General features: G+C 44.0%; 1 protein-coding gene across 1 annotated transcript in view; it reads left to right on the top strand.

The window, feature by feature from the left end:
* Window positions 1-258: 258 nt before the first annotated feature.
* The window catches only part of LOC138671180 (sarcolipin), a 28,814-nt gene continuing 12,938 nt past the window's right edge, over window positions 259-16,134 (top strand). Inside the window, exon 1 of the mRNA XM_069759133.1 lies at window positions 259-391. The gene's annotated coding sequence lies outside the window, so the exon portion shown is untranslated. The remainder of the gene's footprint in view (window positions 392-16,134) is intronic.

Raw genomic sequence — 16,134 nt, 5'->3', positions numbered from 1 at the left:
TCTGCAGTCAGATCAGGCTGCATGTTTAATGTGGAAGGTTCCCTTTAACAGAACAAGTATCCTGGTGACATATAGCAGTAGGCGATGGAATAACAGATACATAGCAGAAAAGTAAAAATAGTATTTGAACTCACATTCAGATTTGCACAGTGAAAAGCAGATGAGTTATCAATGGTCTCCAGTACAGCAGGACCTTCATTCACCTTCTGCTAATGATATTCTCACAATTTATACACTGTGACGTCACTGCCAATTAACCACAGGACTCCTCCCTCCTACTATTTCAGTCCAAACACAGGGATTAGAATTCCAGAGGACGGAGAGCAGAATCCCTGCGAGGAACAAAAAGTATAGATCAGCTCTGCAGTACTGTCCAGGAGCTGAGCTGCAGGTAATACACAAGTTTTGTTTTTTCCCTGGCTTTTAGTAGTTTCGAGATTTAAACTTTTTTTTCATGACATTTGGATTATATTTCATTTTATTAACTGTTTATTTAATACCACATTTACAAAAGTGAGAAACCTTTTTTGGATGTATTATAAGTTTGGTGAAAGGAAATTGCGGTATTGATGTGCTGGAACGGGCTAGAAGTAGCATGTCTTCTGAAGGTGGAGGTTAACTTGGGGTCTACTGTTTGGGCAAATTTTTGGTGGTGTAGGGTTATGGGCCATTGGTACTGATTATTTGAAATTTTTAATGTCTTGGTTCTAATATTTGGGGTCTGGCAAAGGACGGAAGGTGTGAATGAGTACACATAGAATATAAAATTAAATATGTAAACAAATTATAAATCTGTATTATTGTTCTGCATATTTAACGGCACTCTGTGTAAGCCAACATCCACTACTGTGCATTGATAGTTTTGGCGCCATGTGTTCGGGTTTTCTGCACACACAATTCTTCAAGTAATTCCAAAAGATCTGTCTGAAAAGACCCCATCTTAGGGCTCTTTTAGGAGGAGCACATAACCAGTCCGTGTGCTGTCCGTATGCAAAACAGGTAGTATATGGGCAGCACCTTGACTTCAACTCTGTGTTTCAGCCCCCATTGTCTTACAGAATATTGAGAAATATGGCTCCATGATAGAAATGACACGTTCCGGTAATATGAAAACGAAGAACATTTTCATATATTTGCTTTGCTCTGTTTATGATAGTTATTGAACCTATTGGACTCTTTTTTAATCTCTTGGTATTACATGTAGTGTGGTGTTTAAATGTGTTGTGCAAACTCATAATGTTGGGGCTCATGGAATGGTGATGCCGCTCAGCCGAAAAGCTGATGGTAGACGAGAAGGGCATTGTAGGGCTGTATTAGCTCTGTTTTAAGCAACTTAAAGGCGCAATCAAGATAATGCTCTTCTGTGTAATGCTTATTGCTGATGATGATCCTTAATTCCCTGTGTCTTGCATCGTCTCGTCAGCATAAAGGTAGGCTCACACTGGCGTATCACACAGCCAAGTGCTATTCGATGTAGCACTCGGCCCAATATTATGCTATGGGTCAGTGTCGATCAGCATTTTTTTGCACGCTGCACGTGCATCCAATAATCAGATCACGCGCCCCCATACAAGTCTATGGGTGCATGTAAAACATCAGACTGAACTCGGATGTTAACTGAGTGCAATCTGATGACAATGGAGAAGATGGAGAAATTAAGTTCTCCATCTTCTCCACACTTGTGCTGTGATTCTTTCATGCATGAGAATCGGTTTACACTCAGATGACACTCGGATAAAGCTCTAGCAGAGTTTGATCCGAGTGTCATTATCATAATCGGCCCGATTATCTTGCATAAAAGAATATATGCAGTTTTTACCTATGTATATTTCACTGCTGATTTCCTGTTACAAAAAATCCATTGTCCATAATTCCTAAACTATGAATTCCCATATTAGACATTTAAGGCATATCAATAGGATATGGATACAATTCTCTCCATTGCAGTTTATGGAAGATGTCAAACCCTTAATTATTATCTTAACTTTTATAAACTACAATGGAAATAGCTACTAGATGTGCATATGTGACCTCCTCATCGCCTCTTCTCTGTACTGAGGAGCAGGTGACCCAACATTTTGCTATTGGAGCGAGTTCCAGATGTGGAGCTGCAACTGGTCATACATACAGTATGTGGTCTATACTACGATATGGCATATATTCTTCAGATGATAATACTCTTAAGACCTCTAATGCAGTCCCGGGGGCCAGAAAATGTTATGCATTTCTGACTTAATCAGACAAGAATTTTTCATATGGGTTGCGGTTGTCACCCAGTGTCCACATAGATGGAGGTTGTCACCAGTGCCCATGCAGATTGAATTTGGCACCCAGCGTCCATATATTTTGGGCTTGTCACCCAGTGACTATATAAGTGGTGGTTGTCAGCCAGCATCCATATAGCTTACAGTTGTCACCCAGCGTTGATATATGTTGGGCTTGTCACCCAGTGACTATATAAGTGGGGGTTGTCAGCCAGCATCCATATAGCTTACAGTTGTCACCCAGCGTCCATATATTTTGGGCTTGTCACCCAGTGACTATATAAGTGGTGGTTGTCAGCCAGCATCCATATAGCTTACAGTTGTCACCCAGCGTTGATATATGTTGGGCTTGTCACCCAGTGACTATATAAGTGGTGGTTGTCAGCCAGCATCCATATAGCTTACAGTTGTCACCCAGCGTTGATATATGTTGGGCTTGTCACCCAGTAACTATATAAGTGGTGGTTGTCAGCCAGCATCCATATAGCTTACAGTTGTCACCCAGCGTTGATATATGTTGGGCTTGTCACCCAGTGACTATATAAGTGGGGGTTGTCAGCCAGCATCCATATAGCTTACAGTTGTCACCCAGCGTTGATATATGTTGGGCTTGTCACCCAGTGACTATATAAGTGGGGGTTGTCAGCCAGCATCCATATAGCTTACAGTTGTCACCCAGCGTCCATATATTTTGGGCTTGTCACCCAGTGACTATATAAGTGGTGGTTGTCAGCCAGCATCCATATAGCTTACAGTTGTCACCCAGCGTTGATATATGTTGGGCTTGTCACCCAGTGACTATATAAGTGGGGGTTGTCAGCCAGCATCCATATAGCTTACAGTTGTCACCCAGCGTTGATATATGTTGGGCTTGTCACCCAGTGACTATATAAGTGGGGGTTGTCAGCCAGCATCCATATAGCTTACAGTTGTCACCCAGCGTCCATATATTTTGGGCTTGTCACCCAGTGACTATATAAGTGGTGGTTGTCAGCCAGCATCCATATAGCTTACAGTTGTCACCCAGCGTTGATATATGTTGGGCTTGTCACCCAGTGACTATATAAGTGGTGGTTGTCAGCCAGCATCCATATAGCTTACAGTTGTCACCCAGCGTTGATATATGTTGGGCTTGTCACCCAGTGACTATATAAGTGGTGGTTGTCAGCCAGTATCCATATAGCTTACAGTTGTCACCCAGCGTTGATATATGTTGGGCTTGTCACCCAGTGACTATATAAGTGGGGGTTGTCAGCCAGCATCCATATAGCTTACAGTTGTCACCCAGCGTTGATATATGTTGGGCTTGTCACCCAGTGACTATATAAGTGGGGGTTGTCAGCCAGCATCCATATAGCTTACAGTTGTCAGCCAGTGTTGATATATGTTGGGCTTGTCACCCAACGTCCACATAGGCTACATCTGTCACCCAGCGTTGATATATGTTGGGGTTGTCATCCAATGTCCACATAGGTTACAACTGGTAAATACCACAACCTCAATGACATTATAAGAATGCCACCCCTATAAGGCTATATCAATTAGCCAATATATCGCAGAAAAAAACCTCGCTCAGAATAGAATATTATACATCCGGAGAAAGAAGAGCAATCAGGTATTACTTAAAATGTAACAAAATTTATTAATATAATTAAACATCATTAAACAACACCAAGTTACACAGAAAAAATATAGCAGGAAGAGACACCATAAAGGAGACACAGGGCTCCACACTTTGTGCCTATCCATCAAGTTACATGTATAGCATAAGGTGCGAGTGCAATATCCAAACTGCATACATGCAGCATCCCCATACATCCCAGGAAAAGTCACAGCAACAATATATAAATAAATAAATATCTCTGGGGGTGGAGTGCTTACCAAGAGCCAAAGTGTGGAAGTCCTGGACCGGGTGTGCGTGCCCCGACGCGCGTTTCGCGGGTGGAAAGCCCCGCTTTATCAAGGGGATACAGCGTTTGCCCAAACAGGACCTTATATTGCCCTTTGAACCGGCATGTGACGTCCAGCCGGCCAATCACAAGTGAGGTTAGCGGCGCACGCACACTGCGGATCCCGGGCACCCGGCCAGTGAAGCAGGGCGTCATCGTCGTCACGTGCGAGAGGGGAGGAGGAGCAATCCCCCCTCGCACGGACAAGGATAAAGATGCACCGCTGCACAGCCGGGAGCCGGTACCGCAGCGCGCGCGCGCACCCCCACTGTGACACCAATGATAAATTGATGCCCCCAGAGCGTTTACATAAATACAAAATATATAAGAACAGGGGGAAAAAAACACAAGTAAGACAATATATGAGCGATGTGCACATGATTAATTATAGTGGTGCAGCGGCGATAGGTGGATTCCAATATAGTCCAGTTCAGTGCACATCGTTGCGTAATATACCGTCCCCTATCCTTGCATGTTCTTGATATTCTCCAAGGGCAAGAATCGTTCAATCACTGACGGGTCAATAATAGTTGATCATGGCCAGGTTTAGATATGCTGCTTGTTTGAGACAAACAACGGGTCAAAAAAGCAATAAAAGATAAAATAAAAAATCATGAAAAAAATACACCACAATTTAAAAACAAATAAATAAAAGCAAAAAACCACACACCCAAACCCCAGGGGATAAAAGACAAGAAAGGATAACTATAAATACATAGACAACTAATTTAAGGTGAAACCAGAAATATAAATATATAGTAGATATGCTCAAAGAAAGGAAGAGAAGGAAAGTGACTCGTTTAATCCTCTTGGGGTCATGGATTAAGCGGGGCTTTCCACCCGCGAAACGCGCGTCGGGGCACGCACACCCGGTCCAGGACTTCCACACTTTGGCTCTTGGTAAGCACTCCACCCCCAGAGATATTTATTTATTTATATATTGTTGCTGTGACTTTTCCTGGGATGTATGGGGATGCTGCCTGTATGCAGTTTGGATATTGCACTCGCACCTTATGCTATACATGTAACTTGCCTTGCACTTGATGGCTAGGCACAAAGTGTGGAGCTCTGTGTCTCCTTTATGGTGTCTCTTCCTGCTATATTTTTTCTGTGTAACTTGGTGTTGTTTAATGATGTTTAATAATATTAATACATTTTGTTACATTTTAAGTAATACCTGATTGCTCTTCTTTCTCCGGCTGTATAATAGGTTACAACTGTCATCCAGTGTTGATATATGTTGTGGTTGTCACCCACCGTTTATATATGTTGGGGTTGTCACCCAATATCCACATAGGTTACATCTGTCACCCAGCGCTGATATACGTTGGGCTTGTCACTCAACGTCCACATAGGTTACATCTGTCACACAGCGTTGATATATGTTGGGGTTGTCACTAGTGATGAGCGAGTATACTCGTTGCTCGAGTTTTCCCGAGCATGCTCGGGTGGTCGCCGAGTATTTATGACTGCTCGGAGATTTAGTTTTCCTTGCCACATCTGGATGATTTACGGCTGCTAGCCAGCCTGAGTACATGGGGGGTTGCTTGTTTGCTAGGGAATCCCCACATGTAATCAAGCTGTCTAGTAGCCGCAAATCATCCAGCTGTGGCAAGGAAAACTAAATCTCCAAGCAATGAGAAAACTCTCTGGAAAACCCGAGCAACGAGTATACTCGCTCATCACTAGTTGTCACATAACGTCCACATAGGTAACAGTTGTCACCCAACATCTACATAGGTTACAGTTGTCACCCAGCTTTCATACATATTGGGGTTCTCACCCAAAGTCCACACAGGTTACAGTTGTCACTCAGCATTGATATATTATTATTATTTATTTATATAGCACCATTAATTCCATGGTGCTGTACATGAGAAGGGGTTGCATCAAAATACAAATATCACTTGCAGTAAACAAACTAACAATGACAGACTGATACAGAGAGAAGAGGACCCTGCCCTTGCGGGCTTATATTCTACAGGATTATGGGGAAGGAGACAGTAGGTCGGGGGTTGCCATAGCTCTGATGGTGTTGAGGTGGCTGTGTGGTCATTGCAGGTTGTAAGCTTTCTTGAAGAGGTGGGTTTTCAGGTTTCTTTTCAAGCATCCAAATGTGGTGGATAACCGATCGTGTCGGGGCACACAATTCCAGAGGATGGGGGATATTCGGGAGAAATCTTGGAGGCGACTGGGTGAGGAGAGAATAAGCGTGGAGGCGACTGGGTGAGGAGAGAATAAGCGTGGAGGAGAGAAGGAGGTCTTGGGAGGACCGGAGATTACATGAGGGAAGACATTGAGAGATTTGTTTGGAAATATATGGAGGAGAAAGGTTATGGATGGCTTTGTAGGTCAGTGTTAGTAGTTTAAACTGGATACGCTGGGAGATTGGGAGCCAGTGAAGGGATTTGCAAAGAGGGGAAGCAGGAGTGTAGTGAGGAGAGAGTTTAATTAGTTGGGCAGCAGAGTTAAGGACGGACTGGAGGGGTGCGAGAGTGTTAGAAGGCAGGCCACAGAGGAGGATGTTGCAGTAGTCGAGGCGGGAGATGATTAGGGCATGCACAAGCATTTTGGTAGAGTGAGGGTTGAGGAAAGGAAAGATTCTGGAAATATTTTTGAGCTGGAGGCGACAGGAGGTGGCGAGAGCTTGGATGTTCGGTTTGAAGGATAGGGCAGAGTCAAGGGTTACCCCGAGGCAGCGGATTTCAGGGATAGGTGAAAGTGTGATTTCATTTATTTTGATAGATAGATCAGGTAGGGAAGATATGCGAGATGCAGGAAAGATAATTAGTTCAGATTTCTCCACGTTGAGCTTGAGGAAGTGAGAGGAGAAGGAGGATATGGCTGATAGACACTCTGGGATTCTGGAGAACAGAGAGGTGACATCTGGGCCAGAGAGGTAGATCTAAGTGTCATCAGCATATAGATGGTACTGGAAGCCATAGGACTTTGAATTGTCCCAGTCCAAGTGTATAGATTGAGAGATTAAGGGTCCTAGGACAGAGTCTTGAGGGACACCAACAGAGAGAGGGCGAGATGAGGAGGTAGTATGGGAGTAGAAAATGCTAAATGTGCGGTAACGTATGAGGAGATCCAGGAGAGGGAAAGGTATTTGACACCAAAGGAAGAGAGGATCTGTAGTAGGAGGCAGTGGTCAACTGTGTCGAAGGCAGAGGACAGGTCTAGAAGGAGGAGTATAGAGAATTGTCTGATATATGTTGGAGCTGTCACCCAATGTTCTCAGAGGTTACAGTTGCACCCAGCGTTGATATATGTTTGGGTTGTCACTCAAGTACTCATAGGCTACAGTTGCACCCAGCATTGATATATATTGGGGTTGTCACTCAATATCCACATAGATTGGCGTTTTTACCCAGCATCCACAAATCTGCATAGGTTGTGTTCTTGACCCAGCTTCCACATTGGCACCAAATATGTAACTGCTTGTTTTCCTTGACTCTCCACCCTCCTGTATGATTGACATCTCGGATTTCATAGAGCTTGAGACGAGTGGAGGAAGATGGAAAACAAGCTGGTGGGAAATTGCATTTACATATTTGGGTATGCCATGATGCACCGAGCGCCTGTGCTTGGTTTGAATAGTCCTTCTGTCCTGGCAGAGTCCCTTTAACAGTTTAATATATGCATATTAGGCAGTTGAGTTCAGGTCAGGAGACCTATGGACGTTCCGGAGATTATGGTCTGTATTTGGACCGTGAATGTCAGGCGGGTGAAACTGGCCTCACAGTTAGATTATTATAACCAGAACATTCTCATGGGAACTGTACTCGGTGACTAAAGCCAAGAAGCACATTGCATATTTGAAAGCTTGGTGTTTTCTTAAAATAATCTTGTACTTTTATTAGATTCAAGCCAGAATTGAGACAATGGATTTTTGAATCAGGATTATAGCTTAACATGGCAATATTTTTTTTGTCAGTGGCTATACATGGCTTGCAATTATTATTATGCTTTGCTTGTATAGCGCCATCATATTCCACAGCGCTTCACATACATTATGATCCCTGTCCTCATTGGGGCTCACAATGTAAATTGCCTATCAGTATGTGTTTGAGCGTGGAAGCAAACCCACGGAAATACGGGGAGAACATGCAAACTCCTTGCAGATGTTGTCCTCGGTGGGATTTGAACCCAGGACCCCAGAGATGCAAAGCAACAGTGCTAACTGTTGAGACACCATGCTGCCCCGTGAATTTATACAGTCACTGCATTGACTACTGTGGTTTGACAGCACATTTATTCGTTGCTTTGTTATATTTTTTGTAGTCGCAGACCATCTTACACAGTGTGGTAAAATCTGTTCATTATTTAAGAAATGTTGTAGTTTTAGAAAAAAGTAGAATATCTTAGTTATGTTTTTGTGTCACTTTCAGGAGCAGCCACAAAAAAAAATTAGAACATGATGACGTTTTATTATTATTATACATTTTTTATTATTATACATTTTTATAGCGCCATTTATTCCATGGCGCTTTACATGTGAATACGGGGTAAATATAGACAAATACATTAAACATGAGCAGATAACAAGGCACACGAGTACATAAGGAGGTTTTACTTGTGGCTTTTAGTCCGGTACTGTGCCATATTTAGTGACAGACCCTAGTACTGCGGACAAGGGAATTTATTTATTTATGCTTTGAAGATCAGTGTTTCATGTTGAGGGAGAAGTTGTATGTGATATTATAATAGGTAGACTAGTTTCCCATGGCCTCTGAAATGAGAACCACCACTCTCAACTGATTAAATTTGACAGATTTATCAAAAATGTCTAAAAAAGCAACTTTAATTTTATCAGACATGTTTAATAAATGAAAGCTGCTCTCTGATTTTATGTTATTGCAACAAAGATAGATTATGGTTTTGATTTTAGATAGTTTTGAAAGATAAGGCTCTTCGTTTTCCAACCACTAATTCAAAAAGTGGTTGAAGGACTCACTAGGTTCAATCTGGCATTGAATTAAGCTGGTCCTTCAACAAGCTGGATGTCCTCTTGAGTATACACCTATCATGTGTATTGATAGGTTTCTTCTGCCAAAATCAGGACTAAGAAACTGAAGCATGAAATGGTGATTTTGTTGTACCTCCCAACCTTACCATACATGGGAAGCTGTTCCATGAGGTCATCCGTATATCCTGACTTTCACTGTATCTGGGTCTACAAGAAGATACAGTTGAATACAAAGGTGGAACAGGGAGTATTCAGCTTCCTACTCCACCACTTACCCCCTTTAGTTTCTTTCAAATTTGGAAGGTTTTTATTTTTGTGGGTGTTTCCAGAGATTCAAGAGATGTACAGAATGTTGCCGTCTAGAAATTGGTAAGTATGTGCAGCGCCCCAGAGACCTGGTCGTTGCAGTATGGCACTCTGCCGCTAAGGGGAGTAGCGGTACGTCTGATGGCACTAAGGAGTTCTCCTGACCAGGTATCACCAGAACACATTACACATCACACTCCGGCCACTAGGGGGAGAAAAAGGCTTTATTTATTGGGCCACTCCTCACACTGGTAAAACTAGGGGCTGGGAGGAAGTTAGTCAGAAGCTGACTGGGTTGAATTCAGGCAACATCCCGTGACAGGGGGTGTTGCAGGGAGAAGGCACAGGGGGGCCCCTGTCGGGCGTGGGAACTTGGCAGGTGCCTAGCGAACAGAACAGAACGTAACAGAACCACGCCTGCACACCCTGCGGCGGTATCCTAAGAAGGAGACACGAAGGGAAGGATATTGTGGAACCGTGTAAACGAGATCAAGCACAAAGGAGAGCCAGTAAGAGTCGTGCCGAGAGAGAGAGAGGCAACATCTTACTGAGGCGCGTAGTCGGTGGCCAGAACACCGTAGGAGTAACTGACTTCAGGCCTTACTTCAAACTCCGCTGGACAGTTAGCTATAGGTTGGCTGTCTACCTTACTACACCTACGAAGACATAGGGGGCAACATTGGGAGAGGGGCGTCTCTAGGAAGACCTCCAAGCCTTCCCGTCATACGGGTGGCGTCCTAGCCATAACATACCTGGGGGACGTTAGAAACTAGTAACATCTGGAACCAAAGAACGAGAGAGAGAGCTGTAGAGAACGAACGAACGAACGAGAACAGCAGTTGTGAGGACTATTCCGAATGCTCAGCAGTGTAGGACTACAACACACAGGCGCTATTGGTAGGCAACGATTTCCATCTGTGAAGGAAACTCTGGATGTGCCCATCGGACCAGCCGGTCTCTGAGAGCCCTGTTAAACGTACTCTGGATAGAGCATCCTGAAGCCTTCAGTAAAGAGGTAAAGAGACTGCAACCTTGTGTCCTCATTATTGCCTGCACCTCACACCATCGCCACCTACACCACTGGGAAGCCCTGGGTACATACTTCACCTGTGGGAAGTTATACCATCCGGCTGCCATTCCATCACCCCAGTAGACCCCATAGCAGCGTCGGTCACCCTGACCGAACACCACAGGTGGCGTTACGAACCCCTGACAGACTGTTCCACTACTTTCATTGGACGCCCCTTAGCAGGGTCGCGGACCGGGTCTAGCCACCGTGACAGCCTCAGAACCGAACCAGAGGGGCCCGGTACCGAAACGCGTGGACCTGTGTCTGGGGGCGATCCATATGCAAACAAGATGCTCTGAAGAAGAGAGAAAGGTCGGCACCGCTGTCATACAGTATACCTGTCACGATCCCACCAAGGGGTCGGTCAGCAGATGGCACAACAAACACTCAATGGGCTGGAAATGGGGAGAGGAGGGCCCTACCCATAGGGAATGAGGGATGGACACCTCCTGCTCCAATCTGAACCTGCCTCTGCACTCCCCTAATGCCCTAAGCTGGTCCTTCCCCCTGCCACCGTCAGGAACCTTGTCTCTCGCTGTCACCTCACACTGCCCTGGCTAGTCCACTGGCTGGCAAGGGCACTAGCCTCACCACTGCACATAGTACAAACACAGTGGATTGTGAGCACTGTGACCAGCTGAGCTCACAGTGCACAGTGCTGTCCATTTACCACCACTATCTGTCTTCTCTTATGTAGCTACAGAGCTCAATGAGCTCCATGTACTGAATACAATCGGCACACCAAAGGCTACTATTAGCCCCCGCAGTTACATGATCTGATCTCACCCAGATCAGCTCTGCCAGTGACTTATCACTGGATATTTTCCATGTAACTGAAAATATATACAGAAAATAAATATTTATCCTCCAGAAATCTGATATGAGCTCTAAGGGATAAATTAAGTTATATTAAAAAAAGAAGAAATTATCTATCTAATAAAAATAAACAAAAATTAAGAGCCCCTCAAGAATAGTATACCATAGTAATCAGCATATTATTTTTTGTGGTACTTCCTGATGAAGGAGTCTTTTGTCATGTACAGTTTTGTCACTGCACTCAGATGTCATCCAAGTACAGTCCGATGTTTCCCATGCACTCAATTACTTGCATGGCCTCGTGCGATCCGAATATCAGATCAAACTCGTGTGCTGCGATTTTTCCTTTTTCACCAGACCGACTCTGTCCAAAGAAAATAATCGGACAGGTGCATGGCCCCAGAATAGCATTGGTATGAGTGTTGGATCGCACTTGGACCAAAAAAAATGTATTTAGTTTTCTAAATGTTATTAACTGCTAATATAAAAAAAATGGATGCCATAGGGCTGCAAAAAAAAAAAAAGATAAAAAGCGGATGTTATATGGATGACAATCCGATTATTTTTTATACGCCTGTGTGAACTTAGCCTAGAGCACAGGTAAAGTGATGTCTGTTCAGTGGGCAAAAAATGACATTTCCTGTAGCTCAAACTCACCAAAGCTAGTTAAATTTAATGTACTCTACTTTGTATGTAGAGAAATAATATCAAATATGTATAATAAAGTGGGATTATCTTTTAAGACTGTACTAAACAATAATGCTTTAATTAGGAAAATCCTTCTAGATATTATTGCACAACTAATAGACGTCGAGCGCTGTTTATTGTGGCTGCAATGATTCTTGGCAAATTCTGTAAGTGGTTCAGTAATTATAGAAAATCATTTCTCATGGCCAATTATGGGCACAGCTGCTCTATACTAATCTGGGCCTGGACGCTCTTTCTGGACTATATATGGTAACACATATTGCGATATTATGTGACTTTTCATGTTCTTACCGGAGGTATGGAGAAATCTTATACATGGCCCCTGTATTAGGCTACAGCACTAACGTACAGTGTAACATGGCCGACCTGCATGTAAACAGTACAGGCCGCTGCGTTTCACCCTATGTAAACTGGCAAATAACTGATGGTGCAAGTGACAGAAATGTGACGAGGCCATTACGGACACACTGTGGTCTGTGTATATATCTAGCTTTGTGATACGCTTTCATGTCATGATTATAGGCACATTATACGTTCATCGGGCCTAATTATCAGTACTGCCTTACAGTAAAATAGCCTGAGTTGCCCATAGCAACCAGTCAGAGCTCGGCTTTCATTTTACCACAGCAGTGTAAGACATAAATAAGCCCCCTGGCATCCATCTCTGCCAGCTGTGTAGTACATTGGGGTCCGGTTTTTTGTGATCCACTCTTTATGTAGAAGCGGTGACAATACAAGTTTTTTGCTACCCTAATAATAAAAAAAATATTCAAAGGAGAAGAATATGACAATCACAAAACGCATTAGTTTTACCGAATAGATATTTAATGCTTATGTTTAGTGCTAAAATAACATTTCCAGTACCTGGGGCTGTCTATAAGGGGACCCAGGTACAGGTACCCCCCGAGTGATGGGATGAAATGTACTCATGTCTCTGTGCACTCTTACAGTTTATTTAGTAATTTTTCTCACTTATATAGCACCATTAATTCCAGAGTGAATTACAGAAATCATGATCGCTGCCTCCATTGGGGCTCACAATCTAGATTCCCCATCAGTATGTTTTTGGAGTGTGGGAGGAAACCGGAGAACCTAGAGGAAACCCAGAAAACATGGGGAGAACATACAAACCAGGGGTGGATTAAGGGTAGCCAGGGCCCCAGGCTGTTCATACTCTGTTGACCCCCCGGTCATGTGACGGGGTCATCATATACCTGAACCAGATTATTCCAGAAAAATAGTTGCTGAGTGAAACTCCACTTCTCACCTATCACACGTTAACAGTTCCCATCACCAGATCACACATATAACCGGCAGCTTTTGTTTTGGCCAAAAGATTTTTCAAGCCGCATAACACGGTAGACACTTTTGGCCGGGCCCTACCCTACTGTAACCTATTAAATATTTGTTAAGATATGCAATACAATTTAGGTATATTTTTATTTATTTTTCAATTTTTAAAATGACCAATAATATCACATACAAGGAACAAATACAACACCATGACCAGACCACATATTACCACCAATGACCGAATAATATCACATACTAAGAACAAATACCACAGCACCATGACCAGACCACATATTACCACCACAAAGTGACCAAATAGCACATACAAGGAACAAATACCACAACACCATGTCCAGACCACATATTACCACCACATAATGACCTAATACTGCAATACTGATCAGTAATTTTAAAAAAAACACAATACTATCACCATAAGTACCATTATACACAGGAGATCTGTACTTAGTATGCAGTGTCTGTGTAGAGGTTATACAGTGATCACTGGTGACATTATACACAGGAGCTCTGTATATAGTATACAGTGTATAGTGTCAGTGTATAGGTAACACACTGACTCACCAGTGACGTCTCTAGGTGAAGTCCTTCATCTTTCATCCAGTACAGACCGCCATCACTTCTTCCAGCCAGGGCTCATCTCTGCAGGAAATAACAGTTATCTCGAGCTCCGCTTGCAGAACACATTACTTAATTTTTCCCAACTTCTACATTACACCACATGAGGAAAAAGAGGCAACATAGTGTCACTCTACACAGTAACAGGGCCGCCCCCTCATTTAAAACAGTATACTCAAAAAATAAAATAAATACATCACAGCAGTAATAATATCCATAAATTAGTCCCTATGGTAATAATATTCCCCATCCTGGCCCCTGTGTGTCTCATTCCTGGCTTCAGCCATATGTTCTCCCATCCTGCCCCATATGATCTCCTCATCCTGCCCCATCTGTCTCCATCATATCCATCCTGCCCCATGATCCAATCCTGCCCCATGATCCTGCACAATCTGTCTCCAATCCTGCCCCAGTGTCTCCAATCCTGCCCCGTATCTCCATTCTGCACCCTATGACTCCAGCATTTATGCCCCCAGTGTCTACAGCATTTTTGCCCCCAGTGTCTCCAGCATTTCTGCCCCCAGTGTCTCCAGCATTTCTGCCCCCAGTGTCTCCAGCATTTCTGCCCCCAGTGTCTCCAGCATTTCTGCCCCCAGTGTCTCCAGCATTTCTGCCCTCAGTGTGTCCAGCATTCAGACCCCAGTGTGTCCAGCATTCAGCCCCCAGTGTGTCCAGCACTCAGCCCCCAGTGTGTCCAGCATTCTGCCCCCAGTGTGTCCAGCATTCAGCCCCCAGTGTGTCCAGCATTCAGCCCCCAGTGTGTCCAGCATTCAGCCCCCAGTGTATCCAGCATCTCTGCCCCATCTGTGCCCAGCATCTCAGCCCCATCTGTGTCCAGCATCTCAGCCCCATCTGTGTCCAGCATCTCTGCCCCCATCTGTGTCCAGCATCTCTGCCCTCATCTGTGTCCAGCATCTCTGTCCCCAGTGTCTCCAGCATTCTGCCCTGGGTCCCCCGGATCGCTGCTCTCAATTAAAATTCTCCTGCGGCGAAGCTCCCTCCACGCAGCTGAAGTACGCACTCGCCGGCGACTGACAATCACGTCAGACGCCGGGGACGTGCACGCTGCGTCTGACGTCAGCTGCCAGCCTCCGATTGGCCAGTGGCTGTTAACTATTGATGTGCGGGCACGGGCCCGCAAGTCAATAGTGTTAAACTGCCGCAGCGCCGGTAGGGGCCTGGTGAGCAGATGAGACGGGGCCCTATGCGGGCCCCTTCTGCCCACCGTGCCCCATATGCCAGTCAGGGCAGTATTGCTCTGATGGCGGCCGAGGTCAATCTCAGCGGTAGCCCAGGGTCCCCCCACACCACTGGGCCCTGGGCTACCGCCCAGATTGACCTCATTATAATTTGCCACTGATACAAACATCTTACAGATGTTGTTATATATCAGTAAAACCTATAGCAATCAGCAACCTATTACCTATCCTGTACATAGATGATCAGTTGTGGTAGTAGGACAATCCCTTTTAATGAAAACAAGGAGTGGATACAAAAAAATAAGTATTTTCCACTTTTATGGACCCTCTGCTGTTGTTAGCTAAAAATGTGAAGTAAAAACTAGTATTCGAACTTAGAGATGATCAATTCGGTTCACACTGCCCTCATCCATTGTGCATAGTTCCCAACTGCCCAGATTTGGTGGGACTGTCCCGATTTGAGTGTTCAGTCCTGAGTCCCGTCACGTCATAGCCTTTGTCCCAGCTTCTATTGAAGGCAGTGAACAAAGAAACAGATTACACATAGCCATAGAAATAGAATGTTTATAACAATGTACTTTTATGGTGCCTGTATGCTGAGGTAAAGAAAAAGATTTGCTTTTGTTCCTATAAAAGTAATAGAAATAATAATGAACAATTATAAAAATATCATTTTTTTGTTTCCTTTGAGTCTCAGGTCTCAAACGCACAACCTTCAGCATTACAGGCAGACAGACACTTAAGCTTCTGGTCCACACGCGCTAGTGATGTGATATGGATAATTTTGTGTACTTGACTTGTACTGCAGGCTCTGACTACAAGCAGATTACACTGAATGAAATACACTGCTGTGTACAATGTATGTATTTTTAATTTAGAGGGAGAATAAGAGATTTTTTTCACCCTATAAAATTGCTAAAAA

The sequence above is a fragment of the Ranitomeya imitator genome, chromosome 3 (assembly GCF_032444005.1).
Source record: "Ranitomeya imitator isolate aRanImi1 chromosome 3, aRanImi1.pri, whole genome shotgun sequence".
Taxonomy (NCBI): domain Eukaryota; kingdom Metazoa; phylum Chordata; class Amphibia; order Anura; family Dendrobatidae; genus Ranitomeya; species Ranitomeya imitator.
The sequence above is the reverse complement of the archived record's forward strand: the minus strand, read 5'-3'. Positions and strand labels throughout refer to the sequence as shown.